This window comes from Arachis ipaensis, chromosome B04 (assembly GCF_000816755.2).
Source record: "Arachis ipaensis cultivar K30076 chromosome B04, Araip1.1, whole genome shotgun sequence".
NCBI classification, from domain to species: Eukaryota; Viridiplantae; Streptophyta; class Magnoliopsida; order Fabales; family Fabaceae; genus Arachis; species Arachis ipaensis.
In genome coordinates, this window is record NC_029788.2 from 117,663,368 (window position 1) to 117,687,684 (window position 24,317).

Genomic DNA, 24,317 nt, shown 5'->3' on the forward strand with positions numbered 1-24,317 from the left:
CTTGCAGCCTGTTTGTATTACAGACTGGATTGGAGAACTTATGTTGATGATGTGTATCTCCCGACGACCGTCTTCAATGTTTATACAGTGGCCTCTGTTGCATTAATCGGCATGACTCTGAACTTGTTTTGAAACCATCCATACGACACGGTGAACTCATCAATTCAGTTTTCAGGAGGAACTTCACCAATCGAACAGCTCTTCAAACCACACCTACGCAGGCTTTTCACCTTCCATCGACTACTCAAAGTCGCTGACACAACCACTAATTGGAAATCTATCAACAGGGAGGCCGAACTGATATGTCACATCTTGTAAAGTAACAGTGCACTCCCCAAATGGCATGTGGAACGTGTGGGTCTCTAGACGCCGTCGCTCAACAAAGGCACTAATCAGTGGCTCATCCAGCTTAAACCAATAATCATTCAACCTAGCAACATGTAGTAATCCAACGCTATCTAGGTACGACATAATACGGTCATGCAATATCATCTTCTGTTGCCTACGGATGCTCCTTACACACTGGGTCGGCTGATAAAACAATAATAAACACAGTCGCAACTCAACAACGCATAATAACCAAAAACATATATAAGAAAATCAAATTCACCCCTGAACCACACAACAACCACATCATTCCTAAGCATGTTAAGCCTAAAATATTACAAATTTCTAAAACTACAAGCTATATAGATTAACAAAATCATATTAACATGACTCAACATATCACCGTCATCAACTATATCAATTGTAAACCAATTTAATCACTAACCTCTTCATCAATAAAACTTGCAACATGCGCAATACCGTTCAATCGGTACATGTCGCCTTCGTTCCTCGCCATCTTGCACCATACTGGTTGGGCCCACCTTCCACCACCTCCTCTGCTGCCTACCCAACTTTCAACCATCGCACTTATCCGCTACCTCCTCTGTCGTCTGCCACCCTCTTTTCTATGCACTGGTACCCACCCTCCACTAACACCAACTTCCCTCCACCTAACCCATTGGTCACTTTCTTCCCATCAGTCTCCTCCTCTCCAGTAAGCTCCTTGCCGTCAATGGGGGTCACAAATAAAGCATTACTCGTGGGAAGGTAAGTAGGGTTGGCCTTTACACATAATTTTTCCTAGGCTATTGAGCGTTATATTTATGCATGTAAATCGTGCTATGGTGTTAGTTGGGGGGGGGTATTGGTTTGTACATAAGTCGTGCTAGGGGATAGAGAGTTACGTATTAGAACGTAAATCGTCCTAGGATTGTGGGTTTTAGGGTTAAAAAGCGTTACTCAACCTAGGGTGGGATGATTTATATATATTTTAGAACACACAAAGGCCTAGGACGATTTATGTGTTTTTGAGCAATGCATAAATCATCCCGGAGTAGCATGATTCATATATTATATAACACACAAAAGTCTAGGACGATTTATATATTATATAGTTTAGGAGAATCTCGTTTTCAAAATCCATTTATGAGATTCAGGTCATTTAATTTGCATCTCCTATTAATTTATTTAAATAAAAAACCTAAAAAATATAACAATTTAAAATAACAAAAGAAGTTACAATCTATAATTTTAAATTACATTTTAATTTAAACCATATAACATCTAAATTATCGTATAAAAAATTTTGTAACTTAAAAAAAAATTATAAGTTTTCAAATTTTAATTGTTTTAAATTGTCAAAATATAAAATTTTAGTTAGAATATATACCGATCTAAATCACAACAAATTATATTAATTTTTTTATTTTTTAATCGATTCAAATCATACTAATTTTTTTTTTTAGATTTTACTTATAATTCAAAACAAAAGTATCTTTGTTTGCTCATAAATCGTCCCATACTTGAGTATTACAATAACACATGATTCGTCCGACACGTATGTGTTTTAAATTTTAAAGTGTTGCTCATTTCAAACACTCAATATTCTGGGATGATGTACGTATTTTTCAAAAATGAATTTTAAGTATAAACCATCATAAGATACCATCTTTTACAAATTAATTTAAAGCTCAATTAGTTAGGAGAATTTACGTATCAGAAAATTATTTAAGAATTCTTATAATATTGAATCTCTTTTATTTTATTTAAATAAAAAATTCTATAAATAGATAATTTATTCTAATTTATTCAAAATTCCGAGAAATGAGTTGAAATAAATAACTTTAATTATATTGGCCTTTGTAACATATTTAAAAAGAAAAATATATATTTGATAAAATTATTACAATTGTGGAGAAGAAATTTTAGCTTTGTTTTTGGTCATGAAGTATGACAATATTTTTTTGGAGTTCAATTTCAGTTAAAATTCTGCATTTAATTCAAATGGTATTGCATCTTTATCATTTCGAAATAGAAGAATAGATTACATTTAAGATTCAAAATATTATCAAATATAATTGAGAATTCTATACTCAAGATCTAACTTGATTATCCTCAAACAATGTTGTTAGTGAGAACCAATCTCATAATTAAAAAAAAAATGCCTTAATTAGTAGTTAGTTATTGTTATGAAACACTTGATAAATACTTGAGAGATATCTTGTTTTTTTTTTACACACAACAAAAATTTACCTTTTGAGAAAAAAAATGATTGTATTGAACGGACAAATCAACTTTAATTATTGAATAATCAATATCTCTTCTGTTTTTATGGTAACAAAATATTTACCAATTTTTTTGGAAAGGACTGGTGTGCGAAATCGTGATCTTTACTTCCTTGGTAACGGCGCTAAAAACTACATACGCACGTTCATGTTCTTAATTCTATTTCACAACTTCGTACAACTAACCAGCAAGTGTACTGGGTCGTCCAAGTAATAAACCTTACGTGAGTAAGGGTCGATCCCACGGAGATTGTTGGTATGAAGCAAGCTATGGTCATCTTGTAAGTCTCAGTCAGGCGGATATTAAATGGTTATGGAGTTTTCGAATAATAATGATAAATAAACAGAAAATAAAGATAGAGATACTTATGTAAATCATTGGTGAGAATTTCAGATAAGCGTATAGAGATGCTTTCGTTCCTCTGAACTTCTGCTTTCCCGCTGTCTTCATCCAATCAGTCCTACTCCCTTCCATGGCAAGTTTTGTGTAGGGCATCACCTTGTCAATGGCTACTTCCCATCCTCTCTGTGAAAATGGTCCGATGCGCTGTCACCTGCATGGCTAATCATCTGGAGGTTCTCGATCATACTGGAATAGGATTCACCCTCCTTTTGTGTCTGTCACTACGCCCAGCACTCGCGAGTTTGAAGTTCGTCACAGTCATCCCTTCCCGGATCCTACTCGGAATACCACAGACAAGGTTTAGACTTTCTGGATCTCAAGAATGGCCATCCATGGGTTCTAACTTATACCACGAAGATTCTAATATCTTGGACTCGGTCCTCTGTATTAGATATCTAAGAGATACTCATTCTAGCTTGTTTGCATGTAGAACAGAAGTGTTTGTCAGGTACGCGTTCATAAGTGATAATGATGATGAGCGTCACATAATCATCACATTCATCATGTTCTTGGGTGCGAATGGATATCTTAGAATAGGAATAAGCTTGAATTGAATAGAAAAACAGTAGTACTTTGCATTAATTTATGAGGAACAACAGAGCTCCACACCTTAATATATGGAGTGTAGAAACTCTACCGTTGAAAATACATAAGAACAAGGTCTAGGCATGGCCGAGAGACCAGCCCCCAAAACGTGATCTAAGAATAATCCAAAGATAAAACTAAAGACAAAACTCAAGACATATTTATACTAGACTAGCTACTAGGGTTTACAGAAGTAAGTAATTGATGCAGAAATCCACTTCTGGGGCCTACTTAGTGTGTGCTTGGGCTGAGCTTGAAGTTTACATATGGAGAGGTCATTCTTGGAGTTGAACGCCAATTTGTAACGTGTTTCTGGCGTTGAACTCCACTTTGCAACTTGTTTCTGGCGTTGAACGCCATACTGCAACATGGAACTGGCGTTCAATGCCAGTTTGCTTCATTTAAACGCAGGCAAATTATGGACTATTATATATTGCTGGAAAGCCCTGAATGTCTAATTTCCAACGCAATTAAAAGTGCGCCATTTGGAGTTCTGTAGCTCCAGAAAATCTACTTTTAGTGCAGGGAGGTCAGAATCCAACAGCATCTGCAGTTCTTCTTCAACCTCTGAATCTGATTTTTGCTCAGGTCCCTCAATTTCAGCCAGAAAATATCTGAAATTACAGAAAAACACACAAACTCATAGTAAAGTCCAGAAATGTGAATTTTAATTAAAAACTAATAAAAATATACTAAAAACTAACTAAATCATACTGAAAACTATGTAAAAATAATGCCAAAAAGCGTATAAATTATCCGCTTTAAGGGCTATTGACTTTTTGCTCTTGCCTTTTGGTTTAAAGAGCTTTTGGCTTTTTCTGCTTGCTTTTTCTTTTTCTTTTTCCCTTTTTTTTTCTGCAAGCTTTTGTATTCACTGCTTTTTCTTGCTTCAAGAATCATTTTTATGATTTTTCAGATTATCAAATAACATGTCTCCTTTTCATCATTCTTTCAAGAGCCAACATATTTAACATTCATAAACAACAACTTCAAAAGACATATGCATTGTTCAGGCATACATTCAGAAAATAAAAAGTATTGCCACCACATCAAAATAATTAAACTAGTTTCAAGGATGAATTCAAAACCATGTACTTCTTGTTCTTTTGTAATTAAAACATTTTTCATTTAAGAGAGGTGATGGATTCATATTCACTACTTTAAGGCATAAACACTTAGACACTAATGATCATATAATAAGACACAAATATAAATAAACATAAAGCTCAAAAATCGAAAAACAGGAAAATAAATAAACAAGGAGATTAAGGAATGAGTCCACCTTAGTAAGGGTGGCGTCTTCCTCTTCTTGAAGAACCAATGGTGCTCTTGAGCTCCTCTATGTCTCTTCCTTGTCTTTCTTTCTCCTCCCTCATAACTCTTTGATCTTCTCTAATTTCATGGAGGATGATGGAGTGCTCTTGGTGCTCCACCCTTAGTTGTCCCATGTTGGAACTTAATTCTCCTAGGGAGTTGTTGATTTGCTCCCAAAAAATCTGTGGAGGAAAGTGCATTCCCTGAGGCATCTCAGGGATTTCATGGTGAGGAATTTCCTCATGCTCTTGTTGAGGTCCATGAGTGGGCTCTCTTGATGTGCAGTCAAATGCTCTATTACTGAGCTATGGACCCTTGGGATGAATCTCTCCATCTCCCCTGACTCAGAGGTGGAAGCAATTGCCTTCCCTTTCCTCTTTCTAGAGGTTTCTCTGGTCTTAGGTGCCATAAATGGTTATGGAAAAACAAAAATCTATGCTTTTACTGTAAGACCCAAAACCTTTGAAAAAGGGCTATCATTAGCTAATTTCAAATTCAGTGTTTTTGCAGCTTTAATTTCAGAAATTCCTCTGTTAAAGAAAATTAAAGCAAGTTTTGATTTATTGAATTTGAAATAAATTGAGATTATTATCCAATTTCACAATTATTGGATTATTTTCTATATTCAAATTATAAAGTTGGTAGTTGTAAAATAATAAGGGTTTCTATATGATTTGGATTAAATAATTAATATTTTAAATATTAATACTGCTGCTTTGGAAAATAAATGATTTAATTATATCATTTCTAATTATTGAATTTGGGCATTTTGTTGAAAATAATTTGTAAATTGATGAGCCAATAGTATTTTTATGCTTTATTATTGTTGGGTTAAAATCTATTTTTAATTACTATATTGGCCCTATTTTTATTGGAAATTACAAAACTAACCCTATTACCCTAATTTTGTCAAAATTACCAAATTACCCCCCAGCTAAACCTTAATCTGGTTACCCATTCTCTCTAACCCTACAGCCGCCAGAAACCCTCCCCCAACACCCAGCAGCAGTAACGCTGCAAATGAGGGAAACACACAACACACACACACACCCACAAAGCACGGTTGGCCGAAGGAGGAGAAGACAAGGGGAGGGAGGAGAACCGCACCAGCGCGTCGGGCTTCACCACCGCCGTCGCGCTGTGCCGTTGTGCTCCACGCTGTGCTGTCGCTGCTGCACACCGAGGGAAGAGAGATCCAGAACGGAGCTGCAATCAGAGGGGAAGAGACTGACGGGAAGGCCTCGCGAGGAAGGAGGCACTGGTTGGCCGCCGCACCTCACCGTCGATCGCCATTGAACCGCGTCGGACCCAGAACTGCGAACGTGAGGGGTGCGATGCAGGAGCCCGACGCGAGGAAGAGGGAGCGTGCGTGCACGCGCAGGAGAAGGGCGATGCTGCTGTCACTGCCGTTGCTGAGCTGCGCCGCCGTCAACCTTGCCACAGTGTCAGTCGCCGTCCTCTATGGCAGAGCCAGAGAGAGAGAGAGTTCGGGAGCAGAGAAGACGAGAGAGATCTGAAGGTGTGCTGGGAGTCCAGCCACCGCGCCCGGCCGCCGTTTGCGTTGCCGGCGCCGCCTCCGTCGGAACTGCCGCCGTCAGAAAAGGGTTATGGCCGCCAGGAGTGGTTCTGTGACTTCCGAGACCACCGCCGGAGCTTCTGGCTACTTCTGCTGTCGCCGGAAAAAGTTTGTCGGTAAGGGTTTCATTTGAGGTTTCTGCCTTTTTGGATTTCGAGAAGGTTTTAATGTTGTGCGGTTTTTATAATTGATCCACCAGAGCTTCTGGCCGCCGCCGGAGCTGTTGCCGGGGCCGGTTTGAAATCGCAGCTGCTTCGTTTTGTTATTCCGGTAAGAAATTATGTTTCGAAAGCCCTACGTTAGTGTCCTGTACGTGTATTAAAGCCTTTACGGTATTAATGTTCTTAGAGTTTAGTAACTGAGGTTGCTTGTTGTAATTTAGAGCTGTTTATGCTGCTGCAAAAATGTGTGGGGCTGTGCTTTGAAGCTGCCTTCGATTTCAAGTTGAGGCGAAAAGGGCTTATGAGGCGTTTGGATTATGGGATTTGCGTTTTGAGGTAGGGGCGCTTTCCAAAAACTATATTTCTATATGTTGGAATTATTACATATGGATACTGATGTGAGAAAATGTGTATTTGGTGATTGTATCGGCCTTATGTATTATATGTATTATGGTGACAGGGCAACGATACCCTCTAATGGCGACAGAGCGCAGATACCCTCTAATGGCGACAGGGCGCAGATACCCTCTAATGATAATAATACGCAACAGAGAGACTGTGTCCGGGTTAGCTACCGGATACGTCGGGTTGGCTTGGTAACCGACAGATGATATCATCAGCCACTAGGGACAGGCATGCATCATATGCATTTGTGTGACATTGGTTGGGTGTGCATATTATACTTGGTTTGCCTATGTGATTAATTGCTAACTGTTCTACTTGTAATAACTGTTTGTTTGTGCTTGAACTTCCTATCTGTGTTTGCATCTGGGACTCTGTTGGATTGTGGTGATTGGTTGATGGTAGGACTATTTGGGGCCTAGGGCCGTGGTTGAAATGAGATGAACCGATGGTTGATTTCGGTTTTGTGTTTCTGGTTTGGAATAAAATATGAAGGCTGTTTTGGTTCAGCATAGATAAACCGTTTTGAAAGGCTTTTGAGTTTTTGAGAATTTAATTGTTCCTCTTTCAGAAAAGATTTCAGACTTCTATTTATTGTAAACCGTTGTTTTTGAAAAGAGGTATAAGACGGTTATTAATCACTGGTACGGTTTATCTTCACGTATCCTATTACAGTAATTTCCAAAAACCCTCTACTGAGAACCCTTTCGAGGATGATGTTCTCACCCCCCTACATTTTTCCCCTTTCAGGATATGGGCGCAGAAGTTACGAAGAGCTTATTTAATTGTTGTTGTGATGCTCTGATTTGTTTTATTTATGGTTTATTGTACCCTCGCCTTTATCTTAATATATTCTGTAAGAGGGATAGGAATTGTATTGGGTAATGCTTGTAATATTATTTATATATGTATATGTATATACATATGGATGTAATCTTTATGAGTTTTTGAAAGTGTATTGTATGTACGGATGTATGTTGTATAACGAAAGTATTTTTGGAGCGGTATTGCGGTCTAAAGTTTTAAACAGGCTCATATTTTAGTATTAAATAGTATAAGTGTCGTCGTAATATCCGAGCTATCAGAGTCGCGCAGCCGGAAGTGTGAACTTTGGTAGTTAGGGTGTTATATTATGGTATCAGAGCAGTTCTTCCTGTAGAGCCTGAGGAATGGACTGACTATGCTTCAGTTGCATGCTCTGAGTGTTTGTCATGGAATAGGGTTGAGAAGAGGGAAGAATATGAGTGGAGGTAGGTGGGGATCCTGTGGGGTCCACAGATGCTGAGATGATCCTGTGGGGTCCACAGATCCTGAGGTGTCAAGGATTTACATCCCTGCACCAATTAGGCATGTAAAATGCCTTTGCATGCATTTCTGGCGTTTAAACGCCGAAGTGATGCTTGTTCTGGGCGTTCAACGCCCATGTGCAGCATGTTTCTGGCGTTGAACGCCAGCTTCATGCTTGTTTCTGGCGTTCAGCGCCAGCTCTTCTCAGGGTGCATTCCTGGCATTTGAATGCCAGGATGTTACTTGTTTCTGGCGTTCAACGCCAGATCCATGCTCTGTTCTGGCGTTGAACGCCAGCCAGATGCTCCTTACTGGCGTTTAAACGCCAGTAAGTCCTTCCTCCAGGGTGTGATTTTCCTTCTGCTATTTTTGATTCTGTTTTTAATTTTTGTATTTATTTTGTGACTCCACATGATCATGAACCTAATAAAACATGAAAGAACAATAAAAAAAAAATAAAAATAGATAAATAAAAATTGGGTTGCCTCCCAACAAGCGCTTCTTTAATGTCAATAGCTTGACAGTGGGCTCTCATGGAGCCACACAGGTGATCAGGTCAATTTTATAGACTCCCAACACCAAACTTAGAGTTTGGATATGGGAGTTCAACATCAAACTTAGAGTTTGGCTGAGGCCTACCAACACCAAACTTAGAGTTTGACTGTGTGGGCTTTAGTTGACTATGTATTGAGAGAAGCTTTTCATGCTTTCTCTCCATTGTTACAGAAGGAGATCCTTGAGTTTTAAATACAAGGTTGTCCTTATTTAGTTGAAGGACCAACTATCCTCTGTCCACATCAATCACAACTTTTGCTGTGGCTAGGAAGGGTCTTCCAAGGATGATGGATTCATCCTCATCCTTTCCAGTGTCTAGGACTATGAAATCAGCAGGGATGTAAAGACCTTCAACCTTTACTAACACGTCCTCTACAAGTCCATAAGCCATTTTCATAGATTTGTCTGCCATCTCTAATGAGAAATTGGCAGCCTGTACCTCAAGGATTTCCAGTTTCTCCATTACAAAAAGTGGCATGAGGTTTATCCCTGACCCAAGGTCACATAGAGCCTTCTCAAAGGTCATGGTGCCTATGGTACAAGGTATTAGGAACTTTCCAAGATCCTATTTCTTCTGAGGCAATGTTAGTTGATCCAGATCACTCAGGTCATTGATGAGCAAGGGAGGTTCATCTTCCCAAGTCTCATTACCAAATAATTTGGTATTCAGCTTCATGATTGCACCAAGGTACTTGGCAACTTACTCTTCAGTAACATCCTCATTCTCTTCAGAAGAAGAATACTCATCAGAGCTCATGAAGGGCATAAGGAGGTTCAATGGAATCTCTATGGTCTCTAGTTGAGCCTCAGATTCCTTTGGTTCCTCAAAGGGAAACTCCTTGTTGATCACTGGACATCCCAGGAGGTCTTCCTCACTAGGATTCACGTCCTCTCCCTCCCTTGTAGGTTCGGCCATGATGGTTATATTAATGGCCTTGCACTCTCTCTTTGGATTCTCTTCTGTATTGCTTGGGAGAGTACTAGGAGGAGTTTCAGTGATCTTCTTACTCAGCTGGCCCACTTGTGCCTCCAAATTTCTAATGGAGGACCTTGTTTCATTCATGAAACTCAGAGTGGCCTTAGATAGATCAGAGACTAAATTTGCTAAGCCAGATGGATTCTGCTCAGAATTCTCTGTCTGTTGCTGAGTGGATGATGGAAAAGGTTTACTATTGTTAAACCTGTTTCTTCCACCATTATTAAAGCCTTGTTGAGGCTTTTGTTGATCCTTCCATGAGAAATTTGGGTGATTTCTCCATGAGGGGTTATAGGTGTTTCCATAAGGTTCACCCATATAATTTACCTCTGCTATTGCAGGGTTCTCAAGATCATAAGCTTCTTCTTCAGAAGATGCCTCTTCAGTACTATTGGATGTAGCTTGCATTCTATTCAGACTCTGAGAAATCATATTGACTTACTGAGTCAATAGTTTGTTCTGAGCCAATATGGCATTTAGAGCATCAATTTCAAGAACTCCCTTCCTTTGAGGCATCCCATTACTCACAGGATTCCTCTCAGAAGTGTACATAAACTGGTTGTTAGCAACCATGTCAATAAGTTCTTAAGCTTCTATAGGCGTTTTCTTTAGGTGAATGGATCCACCTGCAGAATGGTCCAGTGACATCTTTGATAACTCAGATAGACCATCATAGAATATATCCAGGATGGTCCATTCTGAAAGCATGTCAGAAGGACACTTTTTGGTCAGTTGCTTGTATCTCTCCCAAGCTTCATAGAGGGATTCACCTTCTTTCTGTCTGAAGGTTTGAACATCCACTCTAAGCTTACTAAGCTTTTGAGGAGGAAAGAACTTGGCTAAGAAAGCCGTGACCAGCTTATTCCAAGGGTTCAGACTATCTTTAGGTTGAGAATCCAACCATATTCTAGCTCTGTCTCTCACAGCAAAGGGGAAAAGCATGAGCCTGTAGACCTCGGGTTTGACCCTATTGGTCTTAACAGTATCACATATCTGCAAGAATTCAATTAAGAACTGAAAAGGATCTTCAGATGGAAGTCCATGAAACTTGCAGTTTTGTTGCATCAGAGAAACTAGTTGAGGCTTAAGCTCAAAATTGTTTGCTCCAATGGTAGGGATGGAGATGCTTCTTCCATGTAAATTAGAATTTGGTGCAGTAAAGTCACCAAGCATCTTCATTGCATTGTTATTATTTTCGGCTGCCGTCTCCTCTTCCTTTTCAAAAATTTCTGTAAGGTTGTCTCTGGATTGTTGTATTTTAGCTTCTCTTAGTTTCCTCTTCAGAGTCCTTTCAGGTTCAGGATCTGCTTCAACAAGAATATTTTTGTCCTTGCTCCTACTCATATGAAAAAGAAGGGAACACAAAAGAACATATGGAATCCTCTATGTCACAGTATAGAGGTTCCTTATGCAAGTATAAGAAGAGAAGAATGAAGTTAGAAAAGATATTTTAAAATCAAATTTTTGAAAAAGATATGATTTAAAAAGATATGATAGAAAGATATGATTAAAATTAGTTTTGAAAAAGATTTGAATTTTAAAATCAAAATTAATGACTTGACTCACAAGTAATCACTAGATATGATTCTAGAACTTAAAGTTTGAATCTTTCTTAACAAGAAAGTAACAAACTTGAAATTTTTGAATCAAAACATTAATTGTTGATGATATTTTCGAAATTTATGAGATAAAATTAAGAAAAATGAAAAAGATATGATTTTTGAAAAAGATTTTGAAAAATATAAGATTTTTAATTTGAAAATTTGAATTGACTCATAAGAAACAATTAGATTTTAAAAATTTTTGAAAAAGTCAATCAAAATTTTCGAAATTTATGAGAAGAAAAAGGGAAATATATTTTTTTTTATTTTTTTGAATTTTTTATGAAGAAAGAGAAAAATAAGAAAGTGATGCAATGCATTAAAAGTTTGGATCAAAACACATGATGCATGCAAGAACACTATGAATGTCAAGATGAACACCAAGAACACTTTGAATGTCAAGATGAACATCAAGACTTATTTTTAAAAAATTTTCAAGAAAAGAAAATATGCAAGACACCAAACTTAGAAATTTTTAATATTTAGACACTAAGAATTCAAGAATGCATATGAAAAACAAGAAAAGACAAAAGACAAGAAAATATGAAGATCAAACAAGAAGACTTGTCAAGAACAACTTGAAGATCATGAAGAACACATGCATGAGTTTTCGAAAAATGCATAAATTTAAAAAAAAATGCAATTGACACCAAACTTAAAACTTGACTCAAGACTCAAACAAGAAACACAAAAATATTTTTGATTTTATGATTTTATGAATTTTTTTGGTATTTTTTACGAAAATTATTTGAAAAAGAAAAATAAGGATTCCAAAATTTTTAATAAGAATTCCAGGAATCTTGCACTGTTAGTCTAAAGCTCCAGTCCAGGAATTAGACATGGCTTACTAGCCAGCGAAGCTTTCAGTGAAAGCTCCGGTCCAAAATACCAGACATGGCCAATGGCCAGCCAAGCTTTAGAAGATACAAATCAGGCATATAACAGCTGATACTTCATCCAACTTCATATACTGATAAGTGGAAGCCCCAGTCTAAATGAATTAGACATGGCTTTACAGCCAGCCAGGCTTCAACATGCTTCATGAAACACTAGAATTCATTCTTAAAAATTCTGAAGAACATAGAATAATTTATTTATTAATTTTTTTTTTCGAAATTAAGAATAATAAAAACAAAAAGCTTAAAATTAAAATAAAATTACCTAATCTGAGCAACAAGATGAACCGTCAGTTGTCCAAACTCAAACAATCCCCGGCAACGGCGCCAAAAACTTGGTGTGCGAAATCGTGATCTTTACTTCCTTGGTAACGGCGCTAAAAACTACATACGCACGTTCATGTTCTTAATTCTGTTTTACAACTTCGTACAACTAACCAGCAAGTGCACTGGGTCGTCCAAGTAATAAACCTTACGTGAGTAAGGGTCGATCCCATGGAGATTGTTGGTATGAAGCAAGCTATGGTCATCTGGTAAGTCTCAGTCAGGTGGATATTAAATGGTTATGGAGTTTTCGAATAATAATGATAAATAAACAGAAAATAAAGATAAAGATACTTATGTAAATCATTGGTGAGAATTTCAGATAAGTGTATAGAGATGCTTTCATTCCTCTGAACCTCTGCTTTCCCGCTGTCTTCATCCAATCAGTCCTACTCCCTTCCATGGCAAGCTTTGTGTAGGGCATCACCGTTGTCAATGGCTACTTCCCATCCTCTCTGTGAAAATGGTCCGATGCGCTGTCACCTGCATGGCTAATCATCTGGAGGTTCTTGATCATACTGGAATAGGATTCACCCTCCTTTTGCGTCTGTCACTACGCCCAGCACTCGCGAGTTTGAAGTTCGTCACAGCCATCCCTTCCCGGATCCTACTCGGAATACCACAGACAAGGTTTAGACTTTCCGGATCTCAGAAATGGCCATCCATGGGTTCTAACTTATACCACGAAGATTCTAATATCTCGGACTTGGTCCTCTGTATTAGATATCTAAGAGATACTCATTCTAGCTTGTTTGCATGTAGAACGGAAGTGTTTGTCAGGCACGCGTTCATAAGTGAGAATGATGATGAGCGTCACATAATCATCACATTCATCATGTTCTTGGGTGCGAGTGGATATCTTAGAATAGGAATAAGCTTGAATTGAATAGAAAAACAGTAGTACTTTGCATTAATTTATTAGGAACAACAGAGCTCCACACCTTAATCTATGGAGTGTAGAAACTCTACCGTTGAAAATACATAAGAACAAGGTCTAGGCATGGCCGAGAGGCCAGCCCCCAAAACGTGATCTAAGAATAATCCAAAGATAAAACTAAAGACAAAACTCAAGACATATTTATACTAGACTAGCTACTAGGGTTTACAGAAGTAAGTAATTGATGCAGAAATCCACTTCCGGGGCCCACTTGGTGTGTGCTTGGGCTGAGCTTGAAGTTTACACGTGGAGAGGTCATTCTTGGGGTTGAACGCCAGTTTGTAACATGTTACTGGCTTTGAACTCCACTTTGCAACTTGTTTCTGGTGCTGAACACTAGACTGCAACATGAAACTGGTGTTCAACGCCAGTTTGTGTCATCTAAACTCGGACAAAGTATGGACTATTATATATTTCTGGAAAGCCCTGGATGTCTACTTTCTAACGCAATTAGAAGCGTGCCATTTGGAGTTCTGTAGCTCCATAAAATCCACTTTGAGTGCAGGGAGGTCAGAATCCAACAGCATCTGCAGTCCTTCTTCAACCTCTGAATCTGATTTTTGCTCAGGTCCCTCAATTTCAGCCAGAAAATATCTAAAATCACAGAAAAATACACAAACTCATAGTAAAGTCCAGAAATGTAAATTCTAATTAAAAACTAATAAAAATATACTAAAAACTAACTAAATCATACTAAAAACTATGTAAAAACAATGCCAAAAAGCGTATAAATTATTCGCTCATCAAGAACCTATATCAATAATTATTATTTTAACCATTCAAAACTTTAGACACAAATTCTTTCTATCATTCCATATGTGTTAAGATAAGATGTTATGCATTTAATTGTATATTTATCTTATCTTAGCAATTTTTAGGACCTTTAAAATGGCTTAAATCCATGAGACTAACATGTTTACCTATTTAAATGAGTGAATGTTATCTCTAAAATTAATCTTGTTTAAATTTTGGGTAAACGGATTGAGCCTAATTAATCCAAAAAAGTGATGAGTTAAATAGGTAGCTCGTTTATTTTTTTATATATTTTTTAAAAAAATATTACATTTGACTAATATTTCTTCTGTTCTAACTTGAAAATCTGACTCATCAACAAAAATACTATTTGTTTAAAATTTTTTACCTAAAAGTGGTATTTGATACCAAAATATTTTTAAAAAATAAAATAAAAGGGCAAACGACCAAGTCCATTTGACCAATCTGGCTGGTCATGAATGGCTCGTGAATAAAGCAAACTTAAATGGGTCAGATCTAAATGGGTTAGACTGACCCATTTGACTACCTTAACAATTTTGATAGGAGTTTAATCTAAAAATATATATATAAAACTGTTTCTATGTACAAATACAACTACTTCAACTAAAAAATAGATCAAATATGTTAATAAATTTCAATAAATAATAATGTTGGCCATATTACTTTGATTCTAAAAATGAATATGATATTAAAATATAAAATAATTTTAGATTTAGTAATTAATTTATTAATTCACTTAAATAAATATTACAAATTTAAATGAATTAGTCATTAACTTATCAAATTAAAATATATTATACAAAAATGACAACGAAATGAGTAAGGACAACTTTTTGTCTTACGTGACCTCATTGCCCTATAATAACTTACGTAAAACCTGTTTCACTTCTACTCGCAGTTAATAAAAAGTTAAATTCTAATTCGTTTTTGTTGGTACCTATTTATTTCTATGAGTATTCGCCTTTATAAATATTAAAATCTAATAAATAAAAATAAATTTTAAAATTTATATAATTATCATTACATACGTAACATAAATTGAAATAAAAATTTAAATATGATACAATATTATTAATTATTTTAGTATTTTACTAATTATTTTATATATATTATACATTAAAATTATATACTTATATATACTGGGATAGACAAAGACACTACTAGAAAATAGATTAATACAGACAGATTTAGTCTTTATTACAGACGGATTTTTAGTTACCGATGAAATTACCGACGGATTTTGTCCCTCTGTAAAAGCCTCGTCAGAAATTATTTACCGACGGATTTTCCCTCTGTAAATTTTCCATCCATTTCCCGAAGGTGACGAACTTTCCGACGGATTTTCCGTCTGTAATTACAGACGGATTTTCAGACGGATTTTTTGTCTGTAATTACAGACGGATTTTTCGTCTGTAATTACAGACGGATTTTTTGTCTGTAATTACAGACGGATTTTTCGACAGATTTTCTGTCTGTAATTACAGACAGATTTTCCGACAGATTTTCCGTCTGTAATTACAGACAGAAACAAATTTTCCGACAAATTTTTCGTCTGTAATTTGAACCTTGAAAAATCATCCCACACTCTGAATACAGACAGAAAATCCTGTAAATCTGTCAGTAAAGTAAAATAATTTTTTTTGAATTTTTCCATTACAAAATAAATACTTTAGATTTGTTTTCTAAATTTACTCTATCAAACACACTGTAAATTGAAGAAAAGAAAGCCAAAAATCACATAGATAAACATAATATTCATAGATAAACATAATATTCCTTATACGATACCTATAAAATTGGATATTATTTTTCAACACCACTATTCAATATCTCAGTGTCTCAATAAAAAGATACCCAAAAAATAAGATGACCATCCTAATTTTGCCATCTAAACCTCATCATAGCAGTAGGACCACCAGTCTCTATCTCATCTAAAATATGCTTCAAAGATGGATCTTCTTTTATGCATGCCATTCTCTCCTCAAGCTGATCTTTATTTGAAGGACTAGTAAGACTTTCAAGCATGGAAGACATAGATGGATCCTGAGATAGATAGTATAGATATGTTATCAACCAATAGATATTTTATATAACAGAGTACAGGAAGTTTATAAATATCTGCATCAATGCATTACCCAGGCGCTCAGCCATGGTCATGAAGTTAGGATTCTGCATCACCTGCTGCAACATTACCCAGTCGTATATTTGAATTTTACAGACAAATTTGAATAGAGCAATATCACAGCTTTCAATAGTTCAATGTTACTACTTCACATAAGATTCAGAATTCAGTGGCTATTTTAGTTATAGCAATTCACTCCATTTTCTGACCAGAAAACACATGAGATCTAAAAAGTTACCAACAGAAACACCAAATTTTGAGGGCAAACGTCATAAAAACCAAAATCTATCTATCATATGTAAGCTACTTTTTTATTCTAGTTGATGCTTTGACATAAAAAAATAAATAAAAATAAAAAAGGAAAAATCCTCCTTTCTCCAACACTTGTTACAGATAGATCTATTGTCCAACCAACGAAAATCTCAGCCTAATAAACCAACCAAATAATCAAGCTCTTTCAATATCACTTTCCCTCAATAAGTTTAAAAATTAAAAAAACTTAAGGGTTTAAATAAGGTTATGATCCATGTAAAATTTAGCAATTTTATGGTAAACTAAACCTATGGTTCCTATGATTCAAAGATAAGTAACCATATCCAAATTTCTTTAATTTTGGATGACAGAAGGGACTAATTTCACTTCTGAATACTTTTTTTTTTTACCAAAACCACTAAAAGAAAAAATCTGTAAGGCCAAAAATCTATTTAAGCCATAATTCAAACAATCTTGTTCACGGTTGAAAAGATCTCACATGACCCCCAATTAGTTTTTTATGATCAAGTGAAGTGATAAATAAATAAATAAAGAAAGAAAGAAAGAAACAGAGAAACCTGGATCTCAGTGGTGACAGGATACTCATCCATGTCAACATAGTTCTTGTTAAGTGAAGCCATGATGATGTGCCAGTTTATGAAACCAGTTTATGAATTTTCAAATAAGTAATATATATGCTCAAAAAGTAAATTTTATTGTCATATGATTCAGTATTTTAACAATCAGGAATTACATTAAATCAAACTATTGGCAGTTCACTATTTTAACAATTAGGTTCTAAGCATGAGATCTGAAAAGGAAATAGAGTCACTATCACCTTCACAGTTTGAAGAAAGTCACTAAGAAATAATTCCTGTGTTGCCTTGGACTGGTGACTGCAGGCCAAGATTTTCATCATATGCTTGACAGCCATATCATACATCCCAAGTGAAGCATACCACCTATAACAATGAAAAGTAAGAAAGTTTAAAGAATCTAGATGCATATGTTCTACATTATTAAACAACCAGAATATGCTATTACTGAAGCAAGTCAAACTTACTGTCCTATATGAAATTGAAAATGAACATGATCATTGATGTAGCTCCAAGTAGAAGGATCACTATCACACTGCAGCAAGAAGCAGCAGCAAAAGAAAAAGATAGTGCAGTGAAAGAAAACACCAAAAATTGAAAAACCATGAGGAAAAAAGTTTTAACAACAAATTTTAAATCAAACTAATTACTAAAATTAGAAAAAAACAAATCTAACTAAACCTAATCTAATCAAAACCTAAAAATCCACTACATCTAATCTTTGTTTAGTGTTTGACAAAAATTAAAGCTGTGAATCCATTTTTTTACCGGCAACTGATTGACCCTTCTATAATTCTGCAAGTAAGAAGTTGAAGAGAAAGCCAATATTTAGCAACTCCGATCCCCTAGGTTTTAATGTTTAAAAGGTATATATAACAGTTTTTATTCTAGAAATAAAAAAATGTCTTAAAGCTACACATTTTAATCTATTTAAGAAATACGACATGACAAACACTATTATAATAGCAATAAATATCAAATCAAGTTAATTAACAAAACTAATAAGAAAACAAAAATTCTTTTTCCCTTTTCAGATCTTTTTATGTGTCTTGTTTAATAAAGCAATGCTGGACACTTTCCTCCTAACTCCAAACTCACAGGTGTCAGATGCTCTGCTGCTGCACTCATAACAATCCGTCCCACCCTTGCACTTCCTATAATACAATTGCATTATTATTTTGAAACACAAATATAGTTAATTAATAAATTTAAGTGATGATTATTAGTTATATAAAATAATTTTATATATGCATCTAATTATATTATATTATATCAATAAAAATAACTATATTTTATATTGATTATGTAAATAGCTACCAATTATAGCCTATATCTTTTCTACAGCTGAATTCACACTATCAACAGAAGTGCCCTCAATGGCTGCAAAAGACCATTACAACAAATCATTTAGATATTGAATTTTCTTATGGCACAGTAGTAAGGAGTCAAGCTGGTAAGAGGGAAGAGGCTCTACTTAAATGAAAATCCACCAACTGAGCCAATGAAAGATTCCTGCACATATAATTACTATGTGCTGGTCTCTCAATCAATCAAGTGCTACATATATAGAGTTAAGAAACACTCATGAACTGAATATATTATATTGTGAATGAATTATATTAAATCAGCTATGACATAACCATATCAAAGTTAAAATGAAAGCATAATAGAAAATAAACATTTCAATTTGATCCATACAAGTTAGGCAATAACTTAGGTACAGCCAGGAACAGAGGAACTTACTAACAAAATCATCTTCTTTTGAAGTAGGTATTATTATCTTAACCTTCAATTCCTCTTCTATTTTCTGTTGTGTGGATCCCTTGAAACAATATATCTTATAGATTTGCAGGTATATATTGATATGTAGGTTATTGATATAGGAAGAAACTAAGAAAATAGACCAGAATTATACTAACCCTTCATGGCAGGAGCCTTGGTCACAGATCTTGACTTGTTATGGGCCTCCTGTAAGCAAGTTTTGAGCAAAATGATGAAAAAATTGCAAGCAGTTTTTACTAGATAAAGTACAGAAACAAGCAAGCACAAGTGCACAATATTTTTAAAGTCAATGAGCTTATACATGTAAATTAGAAAACACATAAAATAGCCAATGAGGTGAAAACTGATTTCATATATATATAACCAAAAGCTCTGGCTAGTAGCTTTTTCTTTTGAAGCCTGACATCTTAATAAAACTTCACGATTAAACACGTGCACCATAGCAAACAGGAATATTACAGTATCCCAAAGAAAAGAAATTAGATGTTGAACCTTTATGAGGTTTCCATGAATCTTCTGAAGCAATGACACAGATAAACTTTCTGAGTTACCAACAGCTAATAATTTTTCCATCACATGAACAGAGAATGAATTGGTGGCCACCTGAAAATTTACATCCACTTGCATAATAAAATTATACACCTTCATGCTGTATTTGAATTAGAAAAGGAATACAAATTTCTAATCTAATAATGTCTTCACCACCACCAAGACCTTGGCCACGTGGGATCTCAAATAATTCCTAAAGAAAAAAAGTCATCAAGTTAATAAATATAGTTTCATCTTAAGTAAAATATAGTTGCATATGCCATCTATACATTTTAATTCCTAAGTAAAATATTCACAGACATTACTGCTATTCTATTAGCTCTTGCTTTGCATAGGATTCAAGAATAAGCTGATCTATGATGCATGTAGAATTCATAGTGTGTAATATAGAACACTCCAAGCTAAAACATTACAATAGAAAATATTTTATACTTTACTCACAGACATTATTGTATTGCTCATATTTTAGACTTAAAGCCATATAATCATCTCAGTAACTGAAAAAAGAATGAACTAATTGAACAACAAAATCTACACAATCAGTATTTCAAACATGGAAATAAAAATCCAAAAAACTGAAAGTGATAAGTTCAAAAATTAACCGAATCTAAGGATAGATTCTCGATATTCTGGAACAAGAAATTCTATGAGTGGTAGCAGATCCAGAAGTGCGAGAAGGAAAACGAAGGAGAAAGAAAGAAAGAAAGCAAAAGAAAAATAAAACAAAATAGCTATGCATGCGTAAGAGGATAGCAAATACAATAAGAATTGGACCACAGAAACCATACCAAGACTAGAACGACGGCAGCGCGCTGCAAAGTTCAAGGAGAGGTGGTGAATCGGACGAGATGCAGAAAAGCTCGACGGAAAATGGCGAACAGGAGGAGAGGCTGGCGTCAGTGTAGCAGCGAATAGGAAGAGTGATAAAGGTGTGGAATAGATTAGGGTTACCTGCACAGCTGAGCAAGATCGAAACAGAGCGATTTCTGCATATTAGGGTTCGATACGAAGCGACGCGAGCAACACACGAAGAAGCGTCGGGAGGGGGTGTGACGGAGCTTCGGTGTGACGGAAGTTCAGTGCGACGGTGGTGCAAGGCGGAGAGGCGCCGCCGATGGAGCGTTTGGAAGAAAGGGGTGTGGAGGCGCGGATAGGTATCGTGTGAAATGAGGAGCCACGCTTAAAGCAAACCCCTTATTTCAACATTTCCGACGGAAAATTTTAAATTACAGACGGAAAATCCGTCTGTAATAATTTAATAAAATGCAACGTTTTGTCTATTTAATTACAGACGAATTTTCTGTCTGTAACCATTTCTCACGGAAAAAAATTAATTTTCTGACAGAATTATCGAGGGATTCTCTTTTCCGTCTGTAATTTATATTAATCCATTTTTTTGGTTTTCCGACAAAAAATCCCTCTGAAATTCTGTCTGTATTTCCGTAGGATAAAATCTGTCAGAAATTTTCGTCTGTATTCCCTTGGGATGAATCTCTCCATCTCCTCTGACTCAGAGGTGGAAGCAATTGCCTTCCCTTTCCTCTTTCTAGAGGTTTCTCTGGTCTTAGGTGCCATAAATGGTTATGAAAAAATAAAAAGCTATGCTTTTACCACACCAAACTTAAAATGTTTTCTCGTCCCCGAGCAAAAGAAGAAAGAAAGAGGTAGAAGAAGAAGAGAAAATATGGAGGAGAGTGGGGGGAGGTGTATTCGGCCAAGGTAAAGAAGATAGGGTTGTGTTGTGTGAAAATGAAGGAGGGATTGAGGGGTTTATATAGTGAGGGGAGAGGGAGTAGGTTCGGCCATATGGGGTGGGTTTGGGTGGGAAAGTGATTTTGAATTTTGAAGATAGGTGGGGTTTATGGGGAAGAGTGGATGAATGTGAGTGGTGAAGGGGTAATAGGGAAGAGAGATTGAGGTGATTGGTGAAGGGTTTTGGGGAAGGGTGTTTATTGGGAATGGTGAGTGTTGAGAAGAGGGAAGAATATGAGTGGAGGTAGGTGGGGATCTTGTGGGGTCCACAGATGCTGAGATGATCCTATGGGTCCACAGATCCTGAGGTGTCAAGGATTTACATCCCTGCACCAATTAGGCATGTAAAATGCCTTTGCATGCATTTCTGGCATTTAAACGCCGAAGTGATGATTGTTCTGGGCGTTCAACGCCCATGTGCAGCATGTTTCTAGCGTTGAACGCCAGCTTCATGCTTGTTTCTGGCGTTCAGCGCCAGCTCTTCTTAGGGTGCAAATGCCAGGATGTTGCTTGTTTCTGGCGTTCAACGCCAGATCCATGCTCTGTTCTGGCGTTGAACGCCAGCCAGATGCTCCTTACTGGGGTTTAAACACCAGTAAGTCCTTCCTCCAGGATGTGATTTTCCTTCTGCTGTTTTTGATTCTGTTTTTAATTTTTGTATTTATTTTGTGACTCCATGATGAGCGGATGATTTATACGCTTTTTGGCATTGTTTTTAGTATGTTTTTAGTAGAATCTAGTTACTTTTAGGGATGTTTTCATTAGTTTTTATGTTAAATTCACATTTCTGGACTTTACTATGAGTTTGTGTGTTTTTCTGTGATTTCAGGTATTTTCTGACTGAAATTGAGGGACTTGAGCAAAAATAAGATTTAGAGGTTGAAGAAGGACTGCTGATGCTATTGGATTCTGACCTCCCTGCACTCAAAGTGGATTTTCTGGAGCTACAGAACTCGAAATGGCGCGCTTCCAATTGCGTTGGAAAGTAGACATCCAGGGCTTTCCAGCAATATATAATAGTCCATACTTTAGCCAAGAATAGACGACGCAAACTGGCATTCAACGCCAGCTCTCTGCCCAATTCTGGCGTCCAGCGCCAGAAAAGGATCCAAAACCAGAGTTGAACGCCCAAACTGGCACAACTGCTGGCGTTCAACTCCAAGAAGGACCTATACACGTACAATACTCAAGCTCAGCCCAAGCACACACCAAGTGGGCCCCGGAAGTGAATTTATGCATCAATTACTTATTTCTGTAAACCCTAGTGACTAGTTTATTATAAATAGGACCTCTTACTATTGTATTAGACATCTTTGGATTACCTTATGATCCTTTGATCAAGTTTTAGGGGGCTGGCCATCTCAAGTTTGGACAACTGACGGTTCATCTTGTTGCTCAGATTGGGTAACTTTATTTTCGTTTTCTTTTCAAAAAGTTTTAAAAAATTTTTCAAAAATCTTTTAAAAATTTTTCTTTTGTGTTCAGAAAAAAAAATAGTGTTTTCAAAAATGTAATTTTCTTCAGAATTTTTAAAGAATGAATTCTAGTGTTTCATGAAGCATGGCTGGCTGTAAAGCCATGTTTAATATGACTGTAGAGCATGTTAGACGTGTCATGTCTGAGTTACATACTAAAGCTTGGTTGGCTATTAAGCCATGCCTGACCCTTTGATTGGAGCTTTAGAGCATAAGATTCCTGGAATTCATATTAAAAATTTTGAATCCTTATTTTTCTCTTTTCTAAATAATTTTCAAAAAATATAAAATAAAAATCCAAAAAAATTTAGAAAATCATAAAAATCAAAAATATTTTTTGTGTTTCTTGTTTGAGTCATGTGTTATGTTATAAGTTTGGTGTCAATTGCATGTGCATCTTGCATTTTTCAAAAATTCATGCATTCATAGTGTTCTTCATGATCTTCAAGTTGTTCTTGGTAAGTCTTCTTGTTTGATCTTTGCATTTGCATGTTTTGTGTCTTTTCTTGTTTTTCATATGCATTCTTGAATTCTTAAGTGTCTAAGCATTATAGAATTCTATGTTTGGTGTCTTGCATGTCTTCTCTGCATTAAAAATTTTTCAAAAATGTGTTCTTGATGTTCATCATGATCTTCATAGTGTTCTTGGTGTTCATCTTGACATTCATAGCATTCTTGCATGCATTCATTGTTTTGATCCATAACTTTCATGCATTGCATCATTTTTCTTGTTTTTCTCTCTCTTCATTAAAAATTCAAAAATCAAAAAAAAAAAATCTTTCCCTTTTTCTCTCTCAAAATTTCGAAAATTAGATTTGACTTTTTCAAAAATTTTTAAAATCTAGTTGTTTTTATGTGAGTAAAATCAAATTTTCAATTTAAAAATTTTATCTTTTTCAAATCTTTTTCAAAAATAAAATTTTTTTCATAATTTCGAAGCTAATGGAGTAGATCCTGAAGTCTACAGGCTCATGCTTTTTCCTTTTGCTGTAAGAGACAAAGCTAGAGTGTGGTTGGACTCTCAACCCTGAGATAGCCTGAACTCTTGGGATAAGCTGGTCACGGCTTTCTTAGCCAAGTTCTTTCCTCCTCAAAAGCTAAGCAAGCTTAGAGTGGATGTTCAGACCTTCAGACAGAAGGAAGGTGAATCCCTCTATGAAGCTTGGGAAAGATACAAACAGTTGACCAAAAGTGTCCTTCTGACATGCTTTCAGAATGGACCATCCTGGATATATTCTATGATGGCCTGTCTGAGTTATCTAAGATGTCATTGGATACCTCTGCAGGTGGATCCATTCACCTAAAGAAAATGCCTGCAGAAGCTCAAGAACTCATTGACATGGTTGCTAATAACCAGTTCATGTACACTTCTGAGAGGAATCCTGT

At 36.0% G+C, this 24,317-nt stretch overlaps 1 long non-coding RNA gene across 2 annotated transcripts; it reads right to left on the reverse strand.

Annotated features, from left to right (window-relative positions):
• Positions 1,022 to 16,639, reverse strand: LOC107638043. Of its 2 annotated transcripts, XR_002361736.1 has the most exons (4): positions 16,539 to 16,639; positions 16,298 to 16,446; positions 10,750 to 10,752; positions 1,022 to 1,032 (listed from the first exon to the last, which is right to left on the reverse strand). It is a non-coding gene; the product is annotated as an uncharacterized LOC107638043 (long non-coding RNA). The 2 variants fall into 2 exon arrangements; XR_001619706.2 differs by lacking the exons at positions 1,022 to 1,032; positions 10,750 to 10,752 and having other exon boundaries at positions 16,143 to 16,446.